This window comes from Acipenser ruthenus, chromosome 6, assembly GCF_902713425.1.
Source record: "Acipenser ruthenus chromosome 6, fAciRut3.2 maternal haplotype, whole genome shotgun sequence".
Lineage (NCBI taxonomy): Eukaryota > Metazoa > Chordata > Actinopteri > Acipenseriformes > Acipenseridae > Acipenser > Acipenser ruthenus.
Genome location: NC_081194.1, coordinates 24,061,944 through 24,085,395, shown reverse-complemented (window position 1 = coordinate 24,085,395; position 23,452 = coordinate 24,061,944). Strand labels below are relative to the sequence as shown.

The 23,452-nt window shown below is 36.4% G+C and overlaps 1 protein-coding gene across 1 annotated transcript in view; it reads left to right on the top strand.

Annotated features, from left to right (window-relative positions):
* Positions 1–23,452, top strand: part of LOC117410623 (disks large-associated protein 2-like) — a 180,497-nt gene that overhangs the window by 4,313 nt on the left and 152,732 nt on the right. The window contains exon 2 of the mRNA XM_034017303.3: positions 22,669–22,701. The gene's annotated coding sequence lies outside the window, so the exon portion shown is untranslated. The remainder of the gene's footprint in view (positions 1–22,668; positions 22,702–23,452) is intronic.

Below are 23,452 nucleotides of genomic sequence, written 5' to 3'. Positions count from 1 at the left end.
TGAAGATGCTTCAGTGCCTGCATCCAGCAATGCATTCTGAGCTCACAAAGCATTTTAAGCAAGTCAAATTAAAAACTACCAGAAGATTCACTTGCAAGACGTAGACCCTTTAACACTTGAATGACTATGTTCATAGGAATACCTAGAATACCCATCACCGGTCAATTTGACCGACGTATTAAAAACAACATCAATTATATAATGGACAAACAATTGAATATAAGCCGTAGTTTTATTCAGGAACGTCACATAAAGCATCTACATACCCGGAACATTGTAAATAAACTGACATTTGAACAGAAATGTGTTTATATACAGACATATTACATAAAGCGCAACTTCAAAAAACGGTAAAAAAATGAAAAACAAATATTTGAAAATACATTTCTGTATATACTGGTATATCATGTACATACAAAACTGTACAACTGAAACGATGTAAATAAGTATAAAAAAATTATAAAATAAATATTGTCTACATAACAAAGCGCATATACGCAACTGAAGCTATGTGTTTATATACAGACATACTATAATTGAAATTACATGAATAAATAAACATTTGATGGGCTTCATTTACAATCGTTTACAAAGTCTAAGTGCGGGCACAGATCACGCAGATCCTGTGCTTTTCAAAATATGCAGTGCACTTACCGCAGACTCTTTGCACATTTGGCACAGCTATCAACAGTAACCCAGGCTTCTAGCACCAAATGCTCCACAGGCATATACAATGGAAGGGGCTGCCACAGGATTGCTTATTCTCCCACGGGATCTCCTGTGCACTCGGGGTCACTGCTGCTGGAAGATTCATCTTCACAAACCCAGTCTGCTTCAGAGCCAGATTTGTCATTGTCCACCTCTGCTACATCAGAATCGTCTGCGTCTTCAGTGATCCATTTTCAATGTGTAATGGGGTAACAATGAATTTCTTAGAAAAACAAGTGACTTTTAGTGACCAGAGTGCAGACAGACAGTCTGGCGCTGTGAGCTGTCAAGGCTGATTGATGGGCTATCAGGAGGCTCATTGAAACAATAGAAATGTCAACTGACCGCACACTTGAGGAATGCAGACTAATATAATCAAACTTCAATACATGGCGGCATGTCCCGACTGATAAATACAAATAATACAGCAACATTTAATTGTTATAACATGTTTTCTATGTAGCGGTCAATTTGACCAATCCTGGTTGGAATAGGTATGACAGTATTTTATCGCTAATTCTTTGTCAGGGTAATTAGTACATATATTTAGGAAAAGTCAGGAAAGCACGGCTTCATATCTTAAACAAACGCACTGCAATTTAAATTTAAATCCCAAAAACGGTCAAAATGACTGCCTTGGTCATTCTAGTGTTAACTACATGCATAGCATAAAATAATATTGTAATTGATATAATATTTCTGTTGAGGTCCCTTATTTAATGGGGGAGCTAAATTCCTATATAACTGACAAAGCAGATACACAGGGAATATGATTTTGAAATAACACAGAACAGGGTTCTAGCAATGACTGGTGAGGTGAATCATAGCAAATTTGAGTTCTGAGGGTTTTTAAACAACAGGCCTTCATGAACTGTTGTTAAAATGCATTAGTACAGGATCCAGAAATGGCTAAAAAAAACGTGTATATTGTAGGTTACATTAGTTATGGAATTATGTAATGTAAGGTTATTGGATTATATCATGCAATCAAAGTATGTTGGAATTCCTCCAATAAGGAGGGATTGTCATTGCAATCTCTGTTTTCAGCTTGTGCATTATTTAGGTAGTGCAGATGGGATTCAATTGTGTTCTTTGATCAAGGGCACAAAGGTGAAAGGCAGGTGCTTGTCTCATTAAGAATCAATGTAATTCATTTATTGATAAGATGTAGACATTTAAGGCCCAGGGATATGCGTTTGTGTGAGTAAAACACACAAAAATATACAGTATCAGTCTCGTGAAAATCTGAAAGAGTTGAATACCTTGTGTAATTTTTTTCAAATCGTTTTTTTGTTTTTTTGTTTCTGCTTTCCACCAGTGCTTATTTTATTGTGCAGGTCAGGTTTGCCAAGCCAAAATATCATAGTGCCCTTGTTCTGTTATAAAAGTCTGTTTTTGAGAACTGTTCTGCTCTGGTTTAGTACATACATGATGCAGTATGATTCGTTGAAATGTTTTGAGCGGGATGTAATGTCCAAGGGTGACACTTGTTGATTCCTGACTGCATGTAGACTAATTAGAAGTTTGACAGTCCCACTTGTTGGTCAGCCCCTGCCATACTTTTTAAAACTCAGTAAGATATTTGTTTTTACCCTTTTCCGCTTACTGAATACACACAGCATATCTCATGCTTTACATACTGTGCGCATCATTGCCTTTGCCTTATGATGTACTTTTCCTTATGGTCTTTTCAGTATCCTGAGATCAACTTATATTATAAGACAAATACATGAGAAGCAGCTTTAATAAAACAGCCACCTGTCTTAATAAGCCACAATGGTCCCCTCCACTTGTTAACCAGTTATGTCAGGTTTCACATCAGTTTCGAGTAAACTGTCTGAACCATGGAGAAAGATAAAGAAAATGCAACAATGTGCAGTCAAAGACAGTGAGGATTTGCATTAAAAGTGTCGACTATTACTGTTTCAGCTCATTTCCCCATTGGCCTTGAATTAAATCAAGTGGTACCATTTCATTGGGAGCCTTTCAGTTGGTTCAGTTTAGGGAGTTGAATTTCATTGGAGTAATCATATTTTAAAGGGCTTGCTGTAATTTTGTTTAATGCTCTTTTATAAAGATACTTCTTTCAAATCTTTAACTACTATTTAATAAGTCTGAATTTCTATGTTGTAGCACAACTAAAAAAAACAGTAGCTGTTCTGTTTTGTTAATAAAAGAGAAGAAAAATAATGAGAAATGTGAGGTAGTAGAATTTAAATAATCGAAATTACATCAAAATCAGTGAAGCATCTTGCTTTTAGCTAGTCAGTACTGCTGAATAGACAGGGTCACTGAGAAGGTTGAGAAGTGGTCAGCAATGCAGAGAGTTATTATTACTGATTTAAGGGGCAGATTGATTATGGTGTATGCAGAAAACCTGTAGAAGATAGACTAAGTAATCACATACACTCTCCAAAAATAACTCAGATTGTATGTGAAGTTACACATTAAAAATACTAACAGAAGTCTGTTTAGGAGTCATGCATCAAAGAAGATTTTGCTTTCTGATGTCCCCTTAATGGGGTTCAGATCTGGTGACTGTCATCTATCATGTTCTACAAGAACACAATGTTCAGGTGGTCTGTAGCATTGCCTCTGCCCATTTCGTTATATCTTTCTGGACAGATTAAAATGTACCAGTCCTAGTCAGAAATTAGAGGTTTCTCACCTCTGATCCACCAGAAATCCTCCATAATACTGTACTGTATATTTCTCAGTTTGAAGGCATTATCATTTTTTTTCTCTTGACATTGAACTACTTTTTTTCCAAACTATAAAATACAATTACATTAAAATACTGATTTATCAGATGGCAGCATAATGCAATGACCTTTTTTCCCTAATAAATGTATACATTTGCATTGCAATGTTATCTGTTAGCTGTTATCGTGGGCACAATTTTGCCCATAGGCACAGCTTGCAGGACCAGTTAAATTATAAAAAAAAAACATATATATATTCGTTTTAAAAGGTAAAATACCAAAAAAATATATATTATACTCTATACATGTAGTACTGCAAACAGAATAACAGAATCGAAATCATGTTATCATTTGCAGTCATAATGCTAACAGGAAGATGGTTGATTAGATAGACAGTATGACTGTATCGCTTTAGGTTTGGTGCTTTTCACTGCATTTAAAACTGTCAAACTTCAAAGTATCATCAGTGGCAGGAACCAGCTGCTTGCAGGGTTTTAATAAGGAGAGTCATTAAACTGTGGTAGACAGAAGAAACCTACTGGGCAACAAATGTCCACATTTGTTATCCAGACTGGCTGCTGATGCTAAATCAAGCAGGCAGTAATGTTGATATCCAATACATTTAGTTTCAAAGTTTTTGGGCATCTCAAGAAAATAAGTTTAGCAGCAAGATGATATATTTAGAGTTGGAAGTTCTACATCTTCACTTAAATGTTTTTTTTTTAACTGACAAATATTAATTAAAATGGTTTGGAATCTGTTAATTGCACATCTATAAATACAGCAATGTGATAATTGTATAACCACACATTTACAATACATTTACACACATAAGCAATCCCCTGTCTGACAGCCATATGTGCCACTTAGAGTGGGTGGGAATTAAGAATAAAAATACAGTGGCTAAGTGTCTCTTTACAGAGGGGAAGTACCCTAACCAATACCAAGGGAGGCAGCGCCACCGTCGGTTTACATTTAAAATGTCCACACTCTCCTGAGACCAGTAAGACAATAATGTATATGATTTTGCTCATGTTAGATCCCCTGGTCTGCAGATCCCCAAGCAAGAAAAGTTACAATGTGTCATTTTTCACATAAAAACAGGCTGCATAAAAAGTGTGTTTCATAGCAGCAGATTCATATCTTTAAATAGCCTATTCCACAAATTGAAAAGGGTTCCTATATTATAGTTTACTATTTAACCCAGTTCATCCATTTCTGAAGGATTATGTTTGAAATAACCCTACTCAGATCTCAAGTATATTTTCATATTCAAGATTGAAAGGGGGCTGTTAAACACTGTATCCCTTTGATGTATAATTTTGTATGTAATACATTTCTTTTTATATGGACTTGCTAAGATAACCCATATTCTTTTATTTTTTATATCAACAGGCTGTAGGCCATCTTGTGTAGCTATTTATCAAATTACTGTAATGATACATTGTTGGATCAGCATGCAGGAGTATATTATCCGATTCTAATGAATACATAACATCAGTTCATCACACCCGTTACATGTGCATCAGTGCATCACACCCGTTACAAGTGCATCAGTGCATCACACCCATTACAAGTGCATCAGTACATCACACCCGTTACAAGTGCATCAGTGCATCACACCCGTTACAAGTGCATCAGTGCATCACACCCGTTACAAGTGCATCAGTTCATCACACCCGTTACAAGTGCATCAGTGCATCACACCCGTTACATGTGCATCAGTGCATCACACCCGTTACATGTGCATCAGTGCATCACACCCGTTACAAGTGCATCACACCCGTTACAAGTGCATCAGTGCATCACACCCGTTACATGTGCATTTGCTCTTTTTGAATGTTTGGAGTCTTGGACTTGGCTATGCGATTAAATAACTCCATGTAAACACTTTAATTTAAACAAATGTACTGTATACAGAGGCGAAATCTGTACTCGTATGTCTTAGGTTGACATTCAACCTGTTGCTTTTACTGAATGAATTTGAAAAATTGTACTTATTGCTAATAGGGTTATGGGTAAAGAACGTTCAGAACGTGCATCTTGATTGAACATATTCATTTAAGCACAGATGAAGAAACATACCGTAGAATTTGCCATTTTGATTCAGTCTCTTATTTCAAGTGTTGACAGGACCTTGGTTTAAAGACTCATTCAGACATCCCATACAAGTCTAGTCAAGGTTATTTGTGCCTTCTTGTTTTTTATACAGTACATATTTAGCTATAACATACACCCTTGACTTTACATGTATATTCAATATGACTGCCTATTGCATCTTGGGAATTATTAATCTTATGAAGCAATTTGAATTGGTGAGTTCTTTGTCAAAGATGGTTGACTGTTGTTCTATATACTGCATGGTATATTTAGCAACCACCCTTCTGGAATTTGTACAGTTATTTTGCAGCATTGGGGGCTGAGAAAGTAGCAGTTACAGTTCAGTATGTTAGTGATTTCTGTATTTTTTTACCTGTCTCTTTTATTGTCTATTTCAGGCCCTCTAGGCCAGAATGTTAACGCACATTTTGCTATGTTTACATTTGGGAACTAATGGTAGCACGTTTACAAAATAATTCTTAATTACACAATTTTATCAAACAAATGGATAAGTTATCACTGTGTAGATGGCTATTTGACCAGAATTTAGCATATATATATATATATATATATATATATATATATATATATATATATATATATATATATATATGAGAAAGTCAAGGTGAGTGAGTATAAAGACAACAATTTGTTTTTTGGGGGGTATTTTTTCTGTTTTCCTGTCTTCCAATTCATTTAATTGTTCTTCATCCAAATCGGCATGTCTACTTACGACCTTTGGGATTTCTTTGCTGGTAATTGGTCACTCACTTTTATAGTTGCCATACATCTGTAACCATAAATATGATGGCTACCTGTACTGTAAATTTTGTGAGGCAGCACAGTGATTTCGAATATGTGACAAGGCTCCAACTGTCCATATCCATCCAATATACAGACAGCTGGAACCTTGCTCGACCAATCACTTTGCTTGTTTCACATTCCATTGCAAGCCCTGGATTATAAATAGCATTATTAAATAACACCAAGCTGGACAATGCAATGAAAGTCTCCAATCCAATGATCACCCATGCTAAAACCCTGCCTAGTTTATGGGTTCTGACAATATCAGAATTCAGGATGGAATAGCGGTGGTAGTGTTATTATTATTATTATTTATTTCTTAGCAGACGCCCTTATCCAGAGTGACTTACAATTGTTACAAGATATCATGTTATTTATACATACAATTACCCATTTATACAGGTGAGTTTTTACTGGAGCAATCTAGGTAAAGTACCTTGTTCAAGGTTACAGCAGCAGTGTCCCCCACCTGGGATTGAACCCATGACCCTCCAGTCAAGAGTCCACAGCCATAACCACTACTCCACACTGCTGCCCTATTAGATGACTCAGAGCTTACATGTAAATTTTTTGTTTACTTATACATTGTGTGTTAGAATAATTAAATGAGAACATACTTAAAGTATTTAATTCCAAAACTTAACCACGACTGCTAGTGAATACTTTATACCAGGTGCTATACATCTATATAGCTATACATTAAATTGTGTTAAAATCCAATCCAAATACAGCACACTGCTTTCCTTGATAAAAACAAAATGAATGCAATCACTGCCTTTCTTTTCTGTTAAAGTCGCTTGCTTCCATTCGTGCTTCTCTCATTGTTTAGGATTTTCATTGTTTGAATGTCTGCTACTAAATATGAGGACCAGATCTTCCAATCAAATCCATGAATAATGATTTTATTGTTATAGATAAAAACATGTGTTTTATTTAATATGAATTCAATCCAGAGACACTTTTACTGGCCAGCTTTGTTTACAATGGACCCCCGCTTAGAACAGAAGCATAGGAACCAGTGCTTGAACAGACAAGAGAATAATGCTGATTTAAATTTCATAGAGCGATGTTCACAAGTGCATCACTTTCACAATAAATAGTTACTTTAGGTGTTAATTAACTTTGAAAACTTTAAGGGAGAAAATAGCATGTGACATTAAAAGGTGTAAACGACAACTTTAAACAAGTTAGCTGTGGCAACAACGGGAACATCTGTTTCTTTATAGTAAGTGCAATTTTGGTTTAGGTTGAATTTTTTGGACTATACCCCCGCATCTTTTCTTTATAGCACCATTTTGACTGGGCTAAGCAGAAACAGCTGTCATCGGAACAAAATATATTATTACAAAGGATGAGAGATGTTAATTTGCAGACCTGCACTGAAGAATTTCTTAAATTAAGATGAAAGTACTGTACATTATTAATTTGGCTTTTCGTTGCTCTATGCCAAATGTTTAATTTTACACAAAACATGGTATTTGATTTGCAGATCAGAGAGAAAATTAGGAAGGGAATGCAAACTTTCCTCTGGTCTCCAATTTTATTGATTAGTTTGTGCACAAAATAAATATTTGGCGGAGAGAAAAGAATGCTGAATTAATAATTGTGAGCAAAGGTTAAAACTTCTCTTTCAGGTGTTATGCCAACACACACTGTGCCAGTTTCACTGCCAGAGCCCATCACCTGTCATTGCTTTGCAAGAACAGCTTCCGTTAGTTTACTTTCTGTAACACAAAGTATTACATTTTGTATGCCAGTTTTAAAGCACCTGTTCCAGTGCAAAATATACAAAAGAACACATACTGTAAATACTGTGAAATGTTTATATGACATACCGATCAAGAAACTTTCAAGTATTACATTACAGCCAATATGCATTTAAGGTCCCTCCTCCTTACAATTTCACTGTTGATTTGCTGTAATATAACCTTGCTTAAAAGGAGAGCTAACCAATAATTTATTATCCATGACTTATCTGGTGTATTACTGGTTTCCCCTTGATTGCACTAAGAATCTTTGTGTTTTTTTTGTATTTGTGAAGTATTATAAATACAGTACAATGCTATAGATAAACTGCTGCATCCTTTTAGCTTTGCTGTTGGTTTATTGTTATCATTAGAGTGACTTTGAATTACAACATGTTCCAAAAGGAAACAAGCAAAGTACCAATTGTTCAACATCAGAAAATGAGAACTAGTGATAATATTGGTAGTGCCAATAAAACATAGGAAAAGGGATTTTATAACCTTCAATGTCACATTTCTCAATTCAGCTCTTCTTTCTTGGTTGCAGTTAGTTCAATCTATAAAGCCCGGCCCACCTCTGCGTACAGCTCAAAACAGTAAGCTTCCCTCACAGAAGACGACAGAGCATTCCATAATTTAGGAGCTTTACAAGAAAAGGCCTTTTCTCCCGTGTTATTTTGATTCACCCTGGAATCATGTGATTTAAGAGTGTGGTTAGGAGTATACAGGATCAATAATTCCTGTAAGTAGCTGGGTGCTAATCCATTAAGGGGCTTATAAGTTAAAAGCTAAACCTTAAAATCAATTCTAAACTGCACAGGGAGCCTCTGCAAAGAGGCCAAATATGTTCTAATTTGGACAAAAATATGTTAATTTTTTTCTGGTTTTAGTAATTCTAGTGGCAGTGTTCTGAATGAGCTGTAAGCGAGATGCCACACGATTTGGCATACCAGAGAAAAGTGCATTACAATAAGGAGGCATTTTCAGACCCTGGCAAACTCTCCTCGGTGGTGGGAAGGTATTGATTGAGCACAGAGATCATATTGCTTTGTATGATCAGCTACATACAAGCTGATCTTGAGCCAACAATTGCCAGGGGTAATACTGTGACTGGTATAGTGAAGCTGCTGTGTTCATTACATTATTTAGCCTCTGGCTCTTTTCAAACTACTGTGGGTGCAGTTGCTGGGCTTTCCCAGCCCATCTTTTCAAGGTGTTTCCAGTCCTACTGAAGCTCACAGGGAATTATATTACATTTCTCACAGAGTACAATACAGGACATGAAAGTGGGCTTCTACCAGGTGGCTGGCTTCCCCAGTGTGAAGGGTGCTATTGATTGTATTCACATAGCACTGTCACCACCAAGTGAAAGGGAGCATATTTTCGGGGGGCTGGTGATGGATCGAGATTTTGGACATTGCTGATATTTTTTATTGTCCCACATAGTTGAATCATTCATTTCGGGAGGGTTCAAACCGCTAAAACCACCTCCCTAGCTACGCCACTGAAACAAAATAACGGAGCTGTCCTAAAATTCAATAATGGTACATAGTAAACAGTTAACCTTTACTAATTTTATTTTCAATTAAATTACTGTAAATACCAACTGAGCCAAAATGCACATACTGACTAATGCTTACTAATATTTAAATAACGTATTTTAAAAAATGTATGCTAACTCAGGTGGCAGAGTTAAATCAATTATTTGAATTATAATAATAATACTTTTCCCATTGCTTTGCAGTTAACTTTTTCCTCATAAAATCCAAAGTGTGGCCAAAAGCCAATGGTAGCCCCTTTTTTAAGCCTTCTTCCTGGTGTAAAATACAAATGCCCTCATTGGAGCATAACCAGAACATACAGATTTTATTTTTAATTTATATTAAATAAAGTTCTCTATGTACACTTCTGTGAAAGTCAGTGTTAACAGAATATACATGTGTAATGAATTGTGGGTTGCAATCCCTTAAGCTGTGGTAGGCTACAGTATAAATAAGAAGGTGACAACTGAAAGGTTAAACACTTTTTCATATCACTTGTATAAATAAAACAAGGATGTGTTATGAATTAAATCATTTTCACAGCCTTTGGACATTTCCTTATACGGTATATAAAGCAACCAAAAACCTGCTAGCCAGTGCTACAGTATGTTACTATGATAGTGAGTGACAGTGGTATAGCCAATTCACCCGTGATTAATGTGAGTTGGGACCATGATAGCTGAAACATAGTTGCATTAATAAAACACAAATACAAAAATAAAATGTTAACTTTAAGTAATAAATAAGTTGTGGAGCGTTGCCCCACCCCCAAATAAAGTACATACACTTCACTCCGGCCCCACTACACCTCTGGTAGCCTATGTTATACAGCAGAGCTGTGTCTATTATATACTGTATCCTATACTGTATCCAATCAGTCATTTACACTCATTTGGGCAAAATGTTTCCTTAAATAATATATAGCCCACATTTCATACCTATGTGAAATGACATATTCCAGATCATATCAATCAATCAATCAATCAATCAATCTTTATTTTATATAGCGCCTTTCAAAGTGGACCACCATCACAAAGCACTTTACAAGATGCAGTAACAAGAAAATCCATAATACTTTGAATACAGAGAAATGCATAATACATGATGTACAGTAAAAAAAAAAAGCATAATACAATACAGTGAAAAATGCATAATACATGATAATAGCATAATACATGAAATAGTAGCAACAACACAGTAGCTAATAGCAGTTATCAGGCTTAAAGCGCATGGAAAGCAAGAGAGAACAGGTGGGTCTTGAGAGTTGATTTAAAGCGAGCGACAGTGGGAGCATCACACACCAAAGCTGGGAGAGAGTTCCAAAGAGTCGGAGCCATGAAGCTAAATGAGCGTTCTCCAAGTGTGGTGCACTTTTGCTTGGGGATAACAAGCAGCCAGAGTCGGAGGACCTCAGCTTGCGGGCAGGGACATAGCGGGTCAGCAAGTTGAGGAGGTACTCAGGACCTGTGTGATAAAGGACATTGTAGGTGAGCAGGAGAGTTTTGAAAATAATCCTGTACTTTACAGGTAGCCAGTGCAGCTGGGCAAGACGGGGGGTGATGTGTTCATGTTTTTTTTACATCTGGTAAGCATCCTGTCGGCGGCATTCGGAACTAGCTGCATTCGGTTTATGGTGCGTGCCGGGAGACCACCATATAGAGTCAAGAGGAGACAAATGCATGACAAAGTATCTCCGCATCCGACAGGGAAAGGTAGGGACGGACTTTGGAGATGTTTCGAAGATGGTAGAAGGAAGATTTGACCACGGAGGAGATGTGGGCATCAAAGGAGAGGTTGCTGTCAAGAAGCACACCAAGGCTTCGTACTGTGGGGGAAGGCAGCAGCAGACAGTTTCCGAAATTCTTAAGCTGAGTTTTAGATCCTACTAGAAGGAGTTCAGATTTACTAGTGTTCAGCTGAAGAAAATTGGCATACACCCAGGCCTCGATGTCTTGAATGCAAGCCGAGAGCCAGACTATGGCAGAGGGGCTTCCAGGGTCGAGTTTTAAGTAGAGCTGGGTGTCGTCAGCATAGGAGTGAAACATGAGGCTGTGTTGGCGGATGAGGTGACCCAAGGGAAGCATGTAGATATTGAAGAGAAGGGGCCCAATAACAGATCCTTGGGGGACACCAGAAGTGACAAGGTTTGCGACACCACTGCATCCAGCATAGAAAACAGACTGCATGTGTCCGGATAGTTAAGAGGACATCCAGGAGAGACAGGTTCCAGAGATCCCAGCATACTTCTGAAGGCAGTCATGAAGAATACCATGATCTGTGGTGTCAAAAGCGGCTGTTAGGTCAAGGAGGACAAGCACAGAGGGAGCAGCAGCATCAGCATTAAGCAGGAGATCATTTACAATCCGGAGCAGAGCAGTTTCAGTATTGTGATGCGGCAGGAAGCCAGACTGTAGAGATTCAAGCAGATTGTTATAAAGTATTATTTTTAAGAGTATATTTTCTTCTTGCGTGGGTTTGAAACATACACAAAAACAGCCAATGATTACGTGCATATTCAAATGTAAAACACTTGGAATAAATTACTTCCAGTAATTATGAAGTATGATATACTGTATATATATTTTTCAGAGCAGCCCTAAAGTTAACAAAAACATATTCCATATTCCACAGTTCACACATCTATATTATTTATTTTAAAATATAACAAATATATACTGTATAACACTCCCTCAGTCCTTTACCACTTGCTGTTCTCTTTTCATAGCTGGTTAGTTTGAGATGCAGTTGCCCCCACCTGTGCCATCATTGAAATCACTCAAAGCTAACATGCAAATTAGGCCACACCCCAGAAGTTATGTCAACCACTGCCACTAATGCAGATGGAAAAGGATGGGGCAAAGCATTTCCCCAAATCTCATTACATGGAAAAAGCTGTTTGCTCTTGTTAACGCTTTTTCATCAAAATCAGGGTCAAACGCATTTTGCCCTAGCGTTAGAGGTTTGTCTCGCCTTCAAAATCAGGCCCATTGCTGCATTATTTTCCCTTTACAGTATTAAAGTGATACAATTATTGAAACATGTAAAACTTCTGTAAAAGATCTTGCATGTAAAGCATGATAGTGTTGGGGTCTGATGCAAAATAGCATAATATTTACATTCTCTGCAGTATATGAGTTGTGTGTTATGTACAAGGTACACAGTGTACCCGGTTTATAGCATTCTGCAGTACAGTCTATAGCTTTTGCTACGGGTGATATAGAAGGTACCCAAGGCTGCTCTGTCAAGTTTCTAATTCAGGTGGTGTATGCTACATTTTTAAAATGAAAGTATTTTTTTTTAATTCATGGCAGAAGATAAGGGATGAGAGCATACGGAAATGTAAATACATACATACTTTTTTTGTGTTAAAAATCACAAATTCCGGGGGGCTCCCAAGTGGCGCATCCAGTAAAGGCACTCCCCCGTGGAGTGCAGGATGCGCTCTATAGTCTGGATGTCGCAAATTCGAGTCCAGGCTATTCCTTTGCCGACCGAGGACGGGAGCTTCCAGGGGGGCGGTGCTCAATTGGCCGAGCGCCGCCTGGGGGGAGGGAGAGCTAGGTTGGCCAGGGTGTCCTCGGCTCACCGCGCACCAGCGACCCCTGTAGTCTGCAGGCTTACCTGTAAGCTGCCCGAGAGCTGCGTTGTCCTCCGACACTGTAGCTCTTGGGTGGCTGCATGGTGAGTCCACAGTGTAAAAAAAAAAGCAGTCAGATGACGGCACACGCTTTGGAGGACAGCGTGTGTTCATTTTCCCGAGCCAGCGCAGGGGTGGTTGTGGTGAGCTGAGTCTAAAAATAATTGGCTATTTCCAAATTGGGGAGAAAATAATAAAAAATAATTGGCAACGACTAAATTTATAAAACATTTTTTAAAAAAAATCACAAATTCCCAGCTGATCTAAATATTTACTTGACTAGATATCGTAGTGTAGTGGAAGATGCCTTGTACCATGTCAAGACTTGATTACAGTCAGATATTTTTCACTTAAACAGTTTTAGACACCATTAATAATACATAACCATGTATCCCAATATCAGGACAACCCAAAAGAATGAAACGCTTGACAAACATATGGGAACCTTGTCAAGTATGTTTTTGGGGACCATTTGTCTTAAACAGTGTTATTATACAGAATGCAGATTCATAAAGTCAAAAGCATACTTTTTTTCCAATTTATATGAATCATATATCTTTTCAAGCACCTGCCCCATCTATAAATATACATAACACATACAGTATTGAATTTGCTCAGCTGTACAGTGACTCTCTTGGCAATCCGAACAGTTGGTTAGTCATGTAAAACTGATAAACACAATAAAAGAAGCTGTACGATTAAATTCAGTTTTTCTTTGCCGAGTCTGATTTATTTATTTATGGGTCTATTGTTACTACAGTGGAAACTATCAAAATGGAACTGGGGGAATGTAGGTATTTAATTGTAGAAAATAGAGCTAAACTGCAAGCTTGACATTGTGCAGTTGTATCAAGATATAGTGACCTGTGTTTGTGTAGTGGCTTGTGTACTGTAGGTCCCCATACATTTTTGTGATTCCGGGAAATGGGATGTACCGTAATGCATTTCATTTTGACAGTGGTTAGTTTTGGTTTTATAATATTATTATGAGTGGCCTAATTTTAGCTGTTTTTATTTTGCTCTTTTTTATCATTTAAATGTTTCATAAAATGGCAGCAAAGGCTCATAAGTTACCTCTATCATAAACAAGATATTAGCAACGTATAGAACGTAGCAGTGACAGCAATGTATATTACCTTGAATCAACTACAAAAAAGCGAACACATTCACATGGTAGCTGATTTAGCTGATTTAATATGAACTGATCCTTGTCTCTTTAGTTTTAGCTGCACTTTTGTACACATTCTTTACCTGTCTTCTAATGCTCTAGAGGTTTAACAGCATCTTCTGTCTCTGCTTCCTATTCCACTTGTTAGTGTTATTACCATCACTGCTGAACTTTTCCAGTACCGTGAAGTCTTTCTACCAAAATCTGAGGTAGTTTAATAGGCAAGCAACAGAGCAGCAACACATCAGAAATTCACTTTCCGGAGGGTTTCCATATATGTTATTGATGGGGTGCAACTGACGGGTCATTTACATTTTTTTCTAAATCTCCAATATAATAAAATGTAATTCCTTGCCATTTTACATACATTTCTACAACGTTTATGAATGCATTTGCAGCCTAGGGACTTTAGCTTTAATTCCCAATACATCTCTATGCAGTGAATTTAGAGAATTAAAAACTGTTTGTTAAATCAACTGTAAAATAGGGTTACATTTGAAAGATTATCTCTCTAATCTAACTTTGAACAAAACTAATCCTTGGGGAATAATCTATATACCATGTTCTTTCTTTCTGGAGACAAATAGGTAATTTTTCTTATTGCTTTTTTTATTTTTTATTCCTGTGCAGTATGGTGCTGAACCACATCATTTTTAATGTAACTTGATATTAACATTCCTAAGTGCAAGTTATTGAGTGTATTATGTTGACTTACCTTTTAGGGATCTGTCCTGAGAAACCCAATTTGGAGTTATTCTACAAGATGTGGATGTAGTTCAAGACATGACTTAGTATCTTCTATGTATTTATAGTTGTTCCGCATGACTGTTTTTTTAAATTCAGTTTGACTAACAAAGACTCATGTTTTTGTTTGTAGCTAAATTGAATTAAATGTTTTTATTTACAAGTGAGCGTCATTTTTAAACAGTATCATCTTTTAATATTTATCACATCCCATAATGCTGAACAACATAGAGTACTGATGTTGATTAAATAATGGCACACACTCAACATGGATGCAAAGTAGAAAAAATTATCTTAGAAAGAGCGACATTTCTAATTTATTTTCTTTATTCAGTTTGAAATGTTAAGGGCTAAGTCATCCCCACATATTAAATGCAATTGTATTTGCAACATCAAGATATCAGGTAAAAACGAGTGAAATACTAGACACTATTAAAGACACAAAATGTATAAAAATAGTGAAAGTATCCATATCCCACAATTGTGCTCAATATTATACTAAGATATGATCATTGGGTATCTGCTAACTAAATAATGAATGTAGGAGTTTATTAATTGATCTGCAAACTCATGAAGCAAACTAAAGATAGTGTATAAACAACAGTAAGCTAATTAATTTGTATATGTTGTACATATCAGAATTTCGAGTGCATTAAATTGCAATTGTCATTTTGGTCCTCTAATTTTGTGAATTAAAAAAGTTAAATGGGACACAAACACCTTGATAAATGAGGCCAATTGGATTGGACCTACTGTAGTGAATTTAACTTTCTAAAACATCAAGAATGAGAACAGTTCAATCTATGAACTGATTCAGCCTGGAGGTTTTTTTTCTGCTAAATTAATGATACAGTTTCTGTGCTAAATTACATAGACATCTGTGATGTGGTACGCCATCCCCTGAAGACTTTGTTGAAAACAGATTCAAACACCTGTGTTCTGTGACAAACCACGGCTTAAGTCTACAAACACGCCCAACGTGTGTCTTCTCTGTCTGGTCTTGCCTGGAGATTTAACAAACAGCAATCATGTCCCTGAAGAAGATGACTGCTTCATATCTATTAGGAATTCTTCAAACAGTGTTAACACCCAACAATGTGTGGAGGGTACAGGTTGTAAATATTATATATGACATGTCACTTGCAGAAGACTTGATGCTTTGGGTCTATATAATCTACTACTGTACTGTAGAACTGGTGATGGAAGCTTTTTTTTATAAGGGTGCCTGCTAATTTAAACAGATTGGCATGTTTAGGGTAGTAGTCAGGCCAACGTGTTTCTTTCCATTTCATGATAAAATTACATGCAACTTATAACAAAAAAGAAGTGCAGAGATATATTTTGTTTTATGGAGTATTCTGTTTATTCGGTTCCTTTGTAGTATAAAAAAGGAACCCATTAACTCAAAAAGCAACAGACATTGACACCGAGATTGAATAGGTCTCTTTACAAACCTTTTATTTGATTATTACCCAGAAGATTAATTTACAATACATTGCAGAGAGAGTCTAGTGCAGAGCAACTATGGTATGAGAACTGGGGGAAGTGAATCTATATAGCAGGGGTAGTCAATAGACGGACTATGGTCCGCATCCACACTGCCAGTACATTTTGCCAATCTATTTTACCTGCATTTACATTGGAAATGCTGGGAATTTTTGAGACAACATAGTTAATAAATTATGAGTGTGGTAAGCGAGGGTACAATAGTAACCTTGGACAAAGAAGGATCAGGGGTGACTTGATTGAAGTTTTTTTAAATCCAAAAAGGAATTGACAAAGTTAACCCTAGTCAATATTGTTAACCACAGTGGGCAAAGTTAGGACATGGTAATTTTTTTTGGTGTGTGTGTTGAATGGGTTACCAAGCCATGCTGTTGCAGCTGAATCATTTGGATCCTTTAAGAACCAACTCTATACATGTTCTCATGTAAATGACTGAATAACAGACTTTTTGAGGGCACTTGAGTCCGATATACAGAATTACAACATTGAGCATGTGTTAACTTTCTATCACTTGATGACAAAGTGAGTACAGCTGATGCATTTTTATCTGAGCTGAGCCATTATATAGCGTGTTTATGCTTTATAGTTCCTTCAGAAACTGGGATCAGCGGTTAAGCTGCAGTTGGTAATGTGGAAGTTCGAATTTTGATTACATTTAATGCCACTCTTAAAAAATGTATTCATAGATGTACTGGTCTATGTTGTGGTGCAACAAGCAAAGGTAGCATTGACCTAGCAGCAGAGCTGCAAAAGCACAGGAGGCTATCAATAGAAGTGTCCTCAGGGGAAAACACATTGATAGATGTTCCAATAAGAGAGAAAGCCATCCAGCCGTGAAGGAGGCCATTAATAACACAATATTATCTGTGCTGTTGCCTGCAAAACCTACTGGTGAAACAGGTTCAATATCTTTTTTGAAAATCTGCAACATATTCTCTCTGCTCAGTGTTCATGATCAGCTAATAGAAGTTAACATTGAATAGCTGAATAAATCTAAGCAGGTCTCTGATATTGAAGGTAAAGAAATAAGGCTGATGATCCACGGACCCGGAAACTACTGTACACTGGAGATGAGATGACTTTCAGCATCACAAAAAAGAGGTATTTTAGCAGTGAATGTTCAAGTTTAAAATCAAACCAAATCCAGTGAAATCTGAATGAACTAGCCAGAAGAGAGACTGAGCACGTTGGCTGCTATGGCATGTGACTCCTTATTGAAGGTTTCTGTCATTCACTTGTATCTGGGGGCCACTTAGTTTAGGGTATCATTAATGTAGGTTTTACTGTACTTCAAGATGGTGTAATTGAAAATGCTGTGGTTGATTTATCAAACACATAAGCTATCATAGAATAATCGCTGTTATGGTTGTTTTTATAAAACCTGTAATATTAAGATGTCATTAGTATACTGCAGAGATGTGGAGCTTTTTATATAAATGATGCAGTCTGCTTTTGAAGTTACCAACATAAATAAGAGTTTCCGTGAACAGTTTTCTGCTACATGTATATTGTGATATTTATAGTTACAGCCGTAGAATGAGATTAGTAAGATGAGACAGTAATGCCATTGTGATAGGTTCCAGTTTTAAGACACCAATTGAAAATTACTAGATTTTTTTTTTAACGGGTCGGAGGCTATACTGTATTTATACAGTCCATTGATTTATTTTATGGAGCATGAAGTTACAGAGCTGTTCTCTTGTCATACCAAGGCCTACCAAGTAAACACATTTTAGTTCAGGCACATTGAAAAAAAAAAAATGGCTATATCTACCCCATGGTGGTGGATTGCCATTCCACACCTACAGTTTTACATATAGATTTGACTGTCAGTCTCTGGCGGGGGAGGTGATATAAATTATGTGTAAACGTTGTTTATCAATAGATACAATGCTTCTGTATGCACCTGTTCTGGGAATGGCAGATGATCAATAACAAGTTCTCCATATAGCATCTGTCAAATTTTTTCAATCATTCTACAGCTTTCTGTCTTTATTTTGCACCCTACAACATGACATGCCATTCATTTTTTGTAGTTGGCAATTGAGAGGGTATAAAACTATTATAGGGTATAGAAAATATGAAAACATTAAATCTAAGCACTGCATGCTAAGGTCTGTCAATAGAGCAGGTAAAGCACAAGTTGCTGTAGAGCATGCTTTCTCTATGCACCTCAGAACCCTGGAGGTCTGTTTCCATACCTTTTCTTTTTTTGTCTTCTCTGCAAAATGCAAATAGTGTTGAATGAGATAGAAGTTGTGTTTATTGTATACCCAGCCATTGCAAATATACTGAGACCACCCAATGTCAGAGGATCCCAACACCAAATCAAACTGACTTTCCATTAAAACTGTTCTGGGCTTGAACTGAATTGGAGACTGAGAGGTGGGTGTGGGTAGGGGGATAGTATCCTATTGAAAATCCACATTAGGGAAGTGTTGATTTAAAATAAAAGCTTAGTTAGAAGTTCTTTTTTCCTTCATGCATCCATCAGTATAAATAATTATTGTGATTCCAAACTCCCTTGTAGATTTCAACAAATATATTTTATTCAATACAGTCAAACAGTTGGGTATTCCATTTTCCCTGAGCACAGGTCATAACAGAATCAACAAGACAATACAATGTTGGGATTTAATACAGCTTCTCTAAATTATTATTATTATTATTATTTGTTTATTTAGTAGACGCCTTTATCCAAGGCAACTTACAGAGACTAGGGCGTGTGAACTATGCATCAGCTCCAGAGTCACTTACAATTACGTCTCACCCGAAAGACGGAGCACAAGGAGGTTAAGTGACTTGCTCAGGGTCACAGAATGAGCCAGTGGCTGAGGTGGGATTTGAACCGGGGACCTCCTGGTTACAAGCCCTTTTCTTTAATCACTGGACCACGCAGCCTCCTATAAACATCACCCCTTATTCCTTAACCTATCAAAATATCATTGACCACGTGGTCCACTTTTGTTTTATTACCTTAAGTGATTGTAACATCAAAGCCTGTTTGATGTTCCACTCAGGAAACCCTGATGTTATAAAGATAAATAAGGATGTAGATTGTTCAAGCTTTTGAAGGTTTTAGCCCCCAAAGTGTTATCTCTGACAAAGCACAGAGTCCCCTTTTAAATTGCCATTTGATGCACTTTAAAGCTTTCCCCTTACGATCTGTCTTCCTGCTCCAGTAATTAATATTAAACCCAAATTGTCTTTTACTAACTCAATCAAAAACTAAACAGTTCATCTTTTAAAATATAGTTTCTTAAAGTGTATCTTTCTGCAACAGGAAGTAAATCTTGTATATAGTCTAATCTAACAATCCTCAAAGGCTGAATAATGTAGTATGTTACAAATATACACAAGTATCAACTAATTACATTTTAAATTGCCTGGAGTATGTTGAGGCTTTTTATGTGCAGTGATTAGGTGCAGATTGTGTTCTGTACATTATTCTACTGCCTCACATTTAGTCCACTAACAACATGTAAAAGTGGATGCAGCTCATTAGTTACTCATTGGTGGGAAATTATGAACAATGGGAGTTATTGTTGAAAATAAAAATGCATCTAGCCTTAAATACAGTACCAAAGCTCTCAATTGTCAGTATTTCAATATGTGAGATAGACATTGGGAGAGGATGACTTGACATAAATGCAATAAAATCCAAGTTCCACATACAGAAAGGTAATGGTATGAAAGAGGTAGGGTTCAAAATATCTCCATTACCATTACCAGATTTGTAGCTATTCTATTCAACCACAACAGACATTTGTTATAAGACTGGTGCAGATATAAGCCAAGTGGCATGTGATGGGAGTTCTTCTTCTTTAAGAGGACAGCAGCATCTCCTTTCCAGAGATGTCCTGCTCCTTTTTAAGTTGGTTTTGAGAATCGAAGGGTGTGTTTATTTTTTTATTTTTTTATTTTTTTATAATTTGACATTGTTAAGTTTTTCTGTCCTCTGACATCACAAGATTAATCCCGTATACCTCTGGGACTATTCTGCCTTTCATTTATTTTTTATTTTTTATATTAAACACCTTGGGGCATTTGTTAGGTATGACGTTGTCATTGACCTTGTATCCAATATAGCTGCCTTGGGACCACATTGGATGTTTTTCTTGTGGTAGCAATATATACAAAATAGCTGAATGGATTTCTTTCAAATGTTATCCTTCATATATAATGGTTTAATTATTATTTTGTATGTTTTACCCCATATAAAAGTTTGCCATACTAAAATCATAGTAAAGTATAATAAAGCATAGTGAAAACATAGGAAAGTATAGGTAAGCATTATAAAGCACAAAAGAGGTATGGTAAAGCATATTACAAAACATGTCAAACCATGGCAAATGCATAGTATAACCATGGGGAAACTGCAAAAATGGCATACAGAAGAACCATGGTAAACTTTTATAAGGAACTTATATATAAAGTCCTGTGACTGTAATTGCTCCATAACGGCTGAATGTGCTATTTGTCAAATTCCCCTTGATATAAAGGTATGCTTATTCAGCTTGATTATATCTCCAAAATAGCTGGATGATTTTTTTAAAGATTGCCCTTCATACAATGGTGACTGATATATGTGTTTTGTTACTGAGGTTGCTCACTTTATATTAAGGTATGCTAAAACTACTGAATAGCCTGAAAACTGCTCAGATCTGATAAAAATCATAGGAATAATCATCAAAGCTCAATAAAGTTGAATTCCATTGGGCTGAAATATATGTGCATCCATAATGGACAACATTAGTCTTAGCCAGATCACTGTGCAATGTTTGCACTTTTCTCCAGTTCAATGTTTGTACATTTCCCCTGAAAATAAAAATATGTTCAAAACTTATTAGGCCAAAAACAAACATTTGTAGTTTACTTCTAGTTTTGAAACTACAGCAAAGTTTTACTTTTGCATTGGAGCAAAAACTCAGTAAATGTGTGCATACTAGCCAAGCTAGACTTCATAGGCAGTGTACAGTAAATCACAGTGAATTCTGGTTATAAGTTAATTGCATGGCTTTAACAGGTAGTCTTGGTGTAGTGGCAGTCAATGAAGACTTTAAAATCAGTTACAATAATTTGATATACAAGTTCCACTTTGTACTATACTTACATTTGAGCATCAAAAGAAACTTATCACTTATATTTGGATAAAATTCACTAGATGTGATCGAAAAATGACAAACTCTGTTTTAGAGCAGGTGCAGTGACTTTTTATTGTGCTGATTAACAGTTGACATCACGAAGGTGCTGCAAAATGATCTGTCGATCTTAGGCAGGTGTTGTGACTCTTGGTCTCCCAGTTTGTGGCCTGTGATTGACAGTGTGTCTGGTTATACCGTCTCACCAGGTTTGAAATTGCTGGCTGTGAGCACCCAAGACGGCGAGCCACAGTACGCTGCCCTAATCCAGCCTCCAACATACCGATTGCACAAAGTCGCTGCTCTCTTGACAGATGTGGCATATTGTTTTTTTTTCTGTGATTTTCTTTATTGCTTTTATTCAAGCTTGCAATTCAACAGCTGAACTCACTCGATATCCAGTGTCCAATCAACTGTCTCACTAATTAAGTGATTAAGTGCATATGCTTCAGTCATAATCACTCGAGTGTGTCATGGTCAAGGATGAATGATCGAGTGATTGAAAAGAAACCAAAAACATTTCGTCAATGTCCATCATTTATAGACCTTATAAATGGGTTATAATAGTGATACTTTTTTTTGATGCTCGGAATATATTAAGGAGGAAATTAAAACGGATACAATTCAGTGTAAACCGTGTCTCTTCATTAGTTTAACACTTAGTTCACCGTACAGATTTTAGCAGGTCCAGGTTTTCAGCATTCCATAATTTAGCAGTGGTATGTCACATATGAGAATATGTTGCAGATTTGTAAATATAAATATGTTATTGTATCATACTGCATTACATTGAAAAAAAAATTATTATTTGGATTTGTGGGTCAAGGAAGTCTGTAGTAATTTTCTTTTTTTCTTTTGGTTCTTGTTTGTAGAGTCACAGTGTACACTGTGTGGTGAGCCTGAAGGTGAGTGTGTTTGTTTCTGACTTCTTCATCATGCATGTGTGTGTGAGGCTTTTCTCACTTGTTAAAGAACACAATCCCACAGTTCATTGATAAAGAGTGCATGTTAATGAGCCATATTTTTGTCTTAAACTAAAGATAGCATCAAATGTTCATCTTTCTCCTCAACACTTCCAGTCTAATGTTCATTTTCAAAAATCATGCAATTTCTAAAATTAAGCCTGTCCCAGTGTTTTCCTCCTTATTATTGAGTCTTGTGAGGTACAATATTATATCAATGTTTGCATTTGTGAAATAGCAAATAGAAGTGGGATCCTTTATTATTATTTTTTTTTTTTACTGTATAGTAATTTAATACCATTTTGAATGGCTTTTCAAAAAAATAACTGGATTGCTTAAATGTTTTAGATTGTTGAATGAAGGATTGCAAGATATATTTTACACTGATCTTATCTATGGTACTTATATAATTAATAAATATCTGTAATTCGTCAGTAGCTGTAACTGTACTGTGATTAATCACCATTTCTTTTGCTAACTGGAATACAGCACTCTGTCCTTGGTGCAATAATGGGTGATAGTATATAAGTGGAATTGGATAAAATATTTTTCATCAGACTTTGAGAGACTTCTAGTTAAAAATGGTATATCAATAAATTTAACTTTTACATTTGAGTTTATTTTTTCTTATGGTGTTACATTGGCATGCACTTTAAGAAGCAATCATATTTTATTTTATGCTCGCATTGCAAAT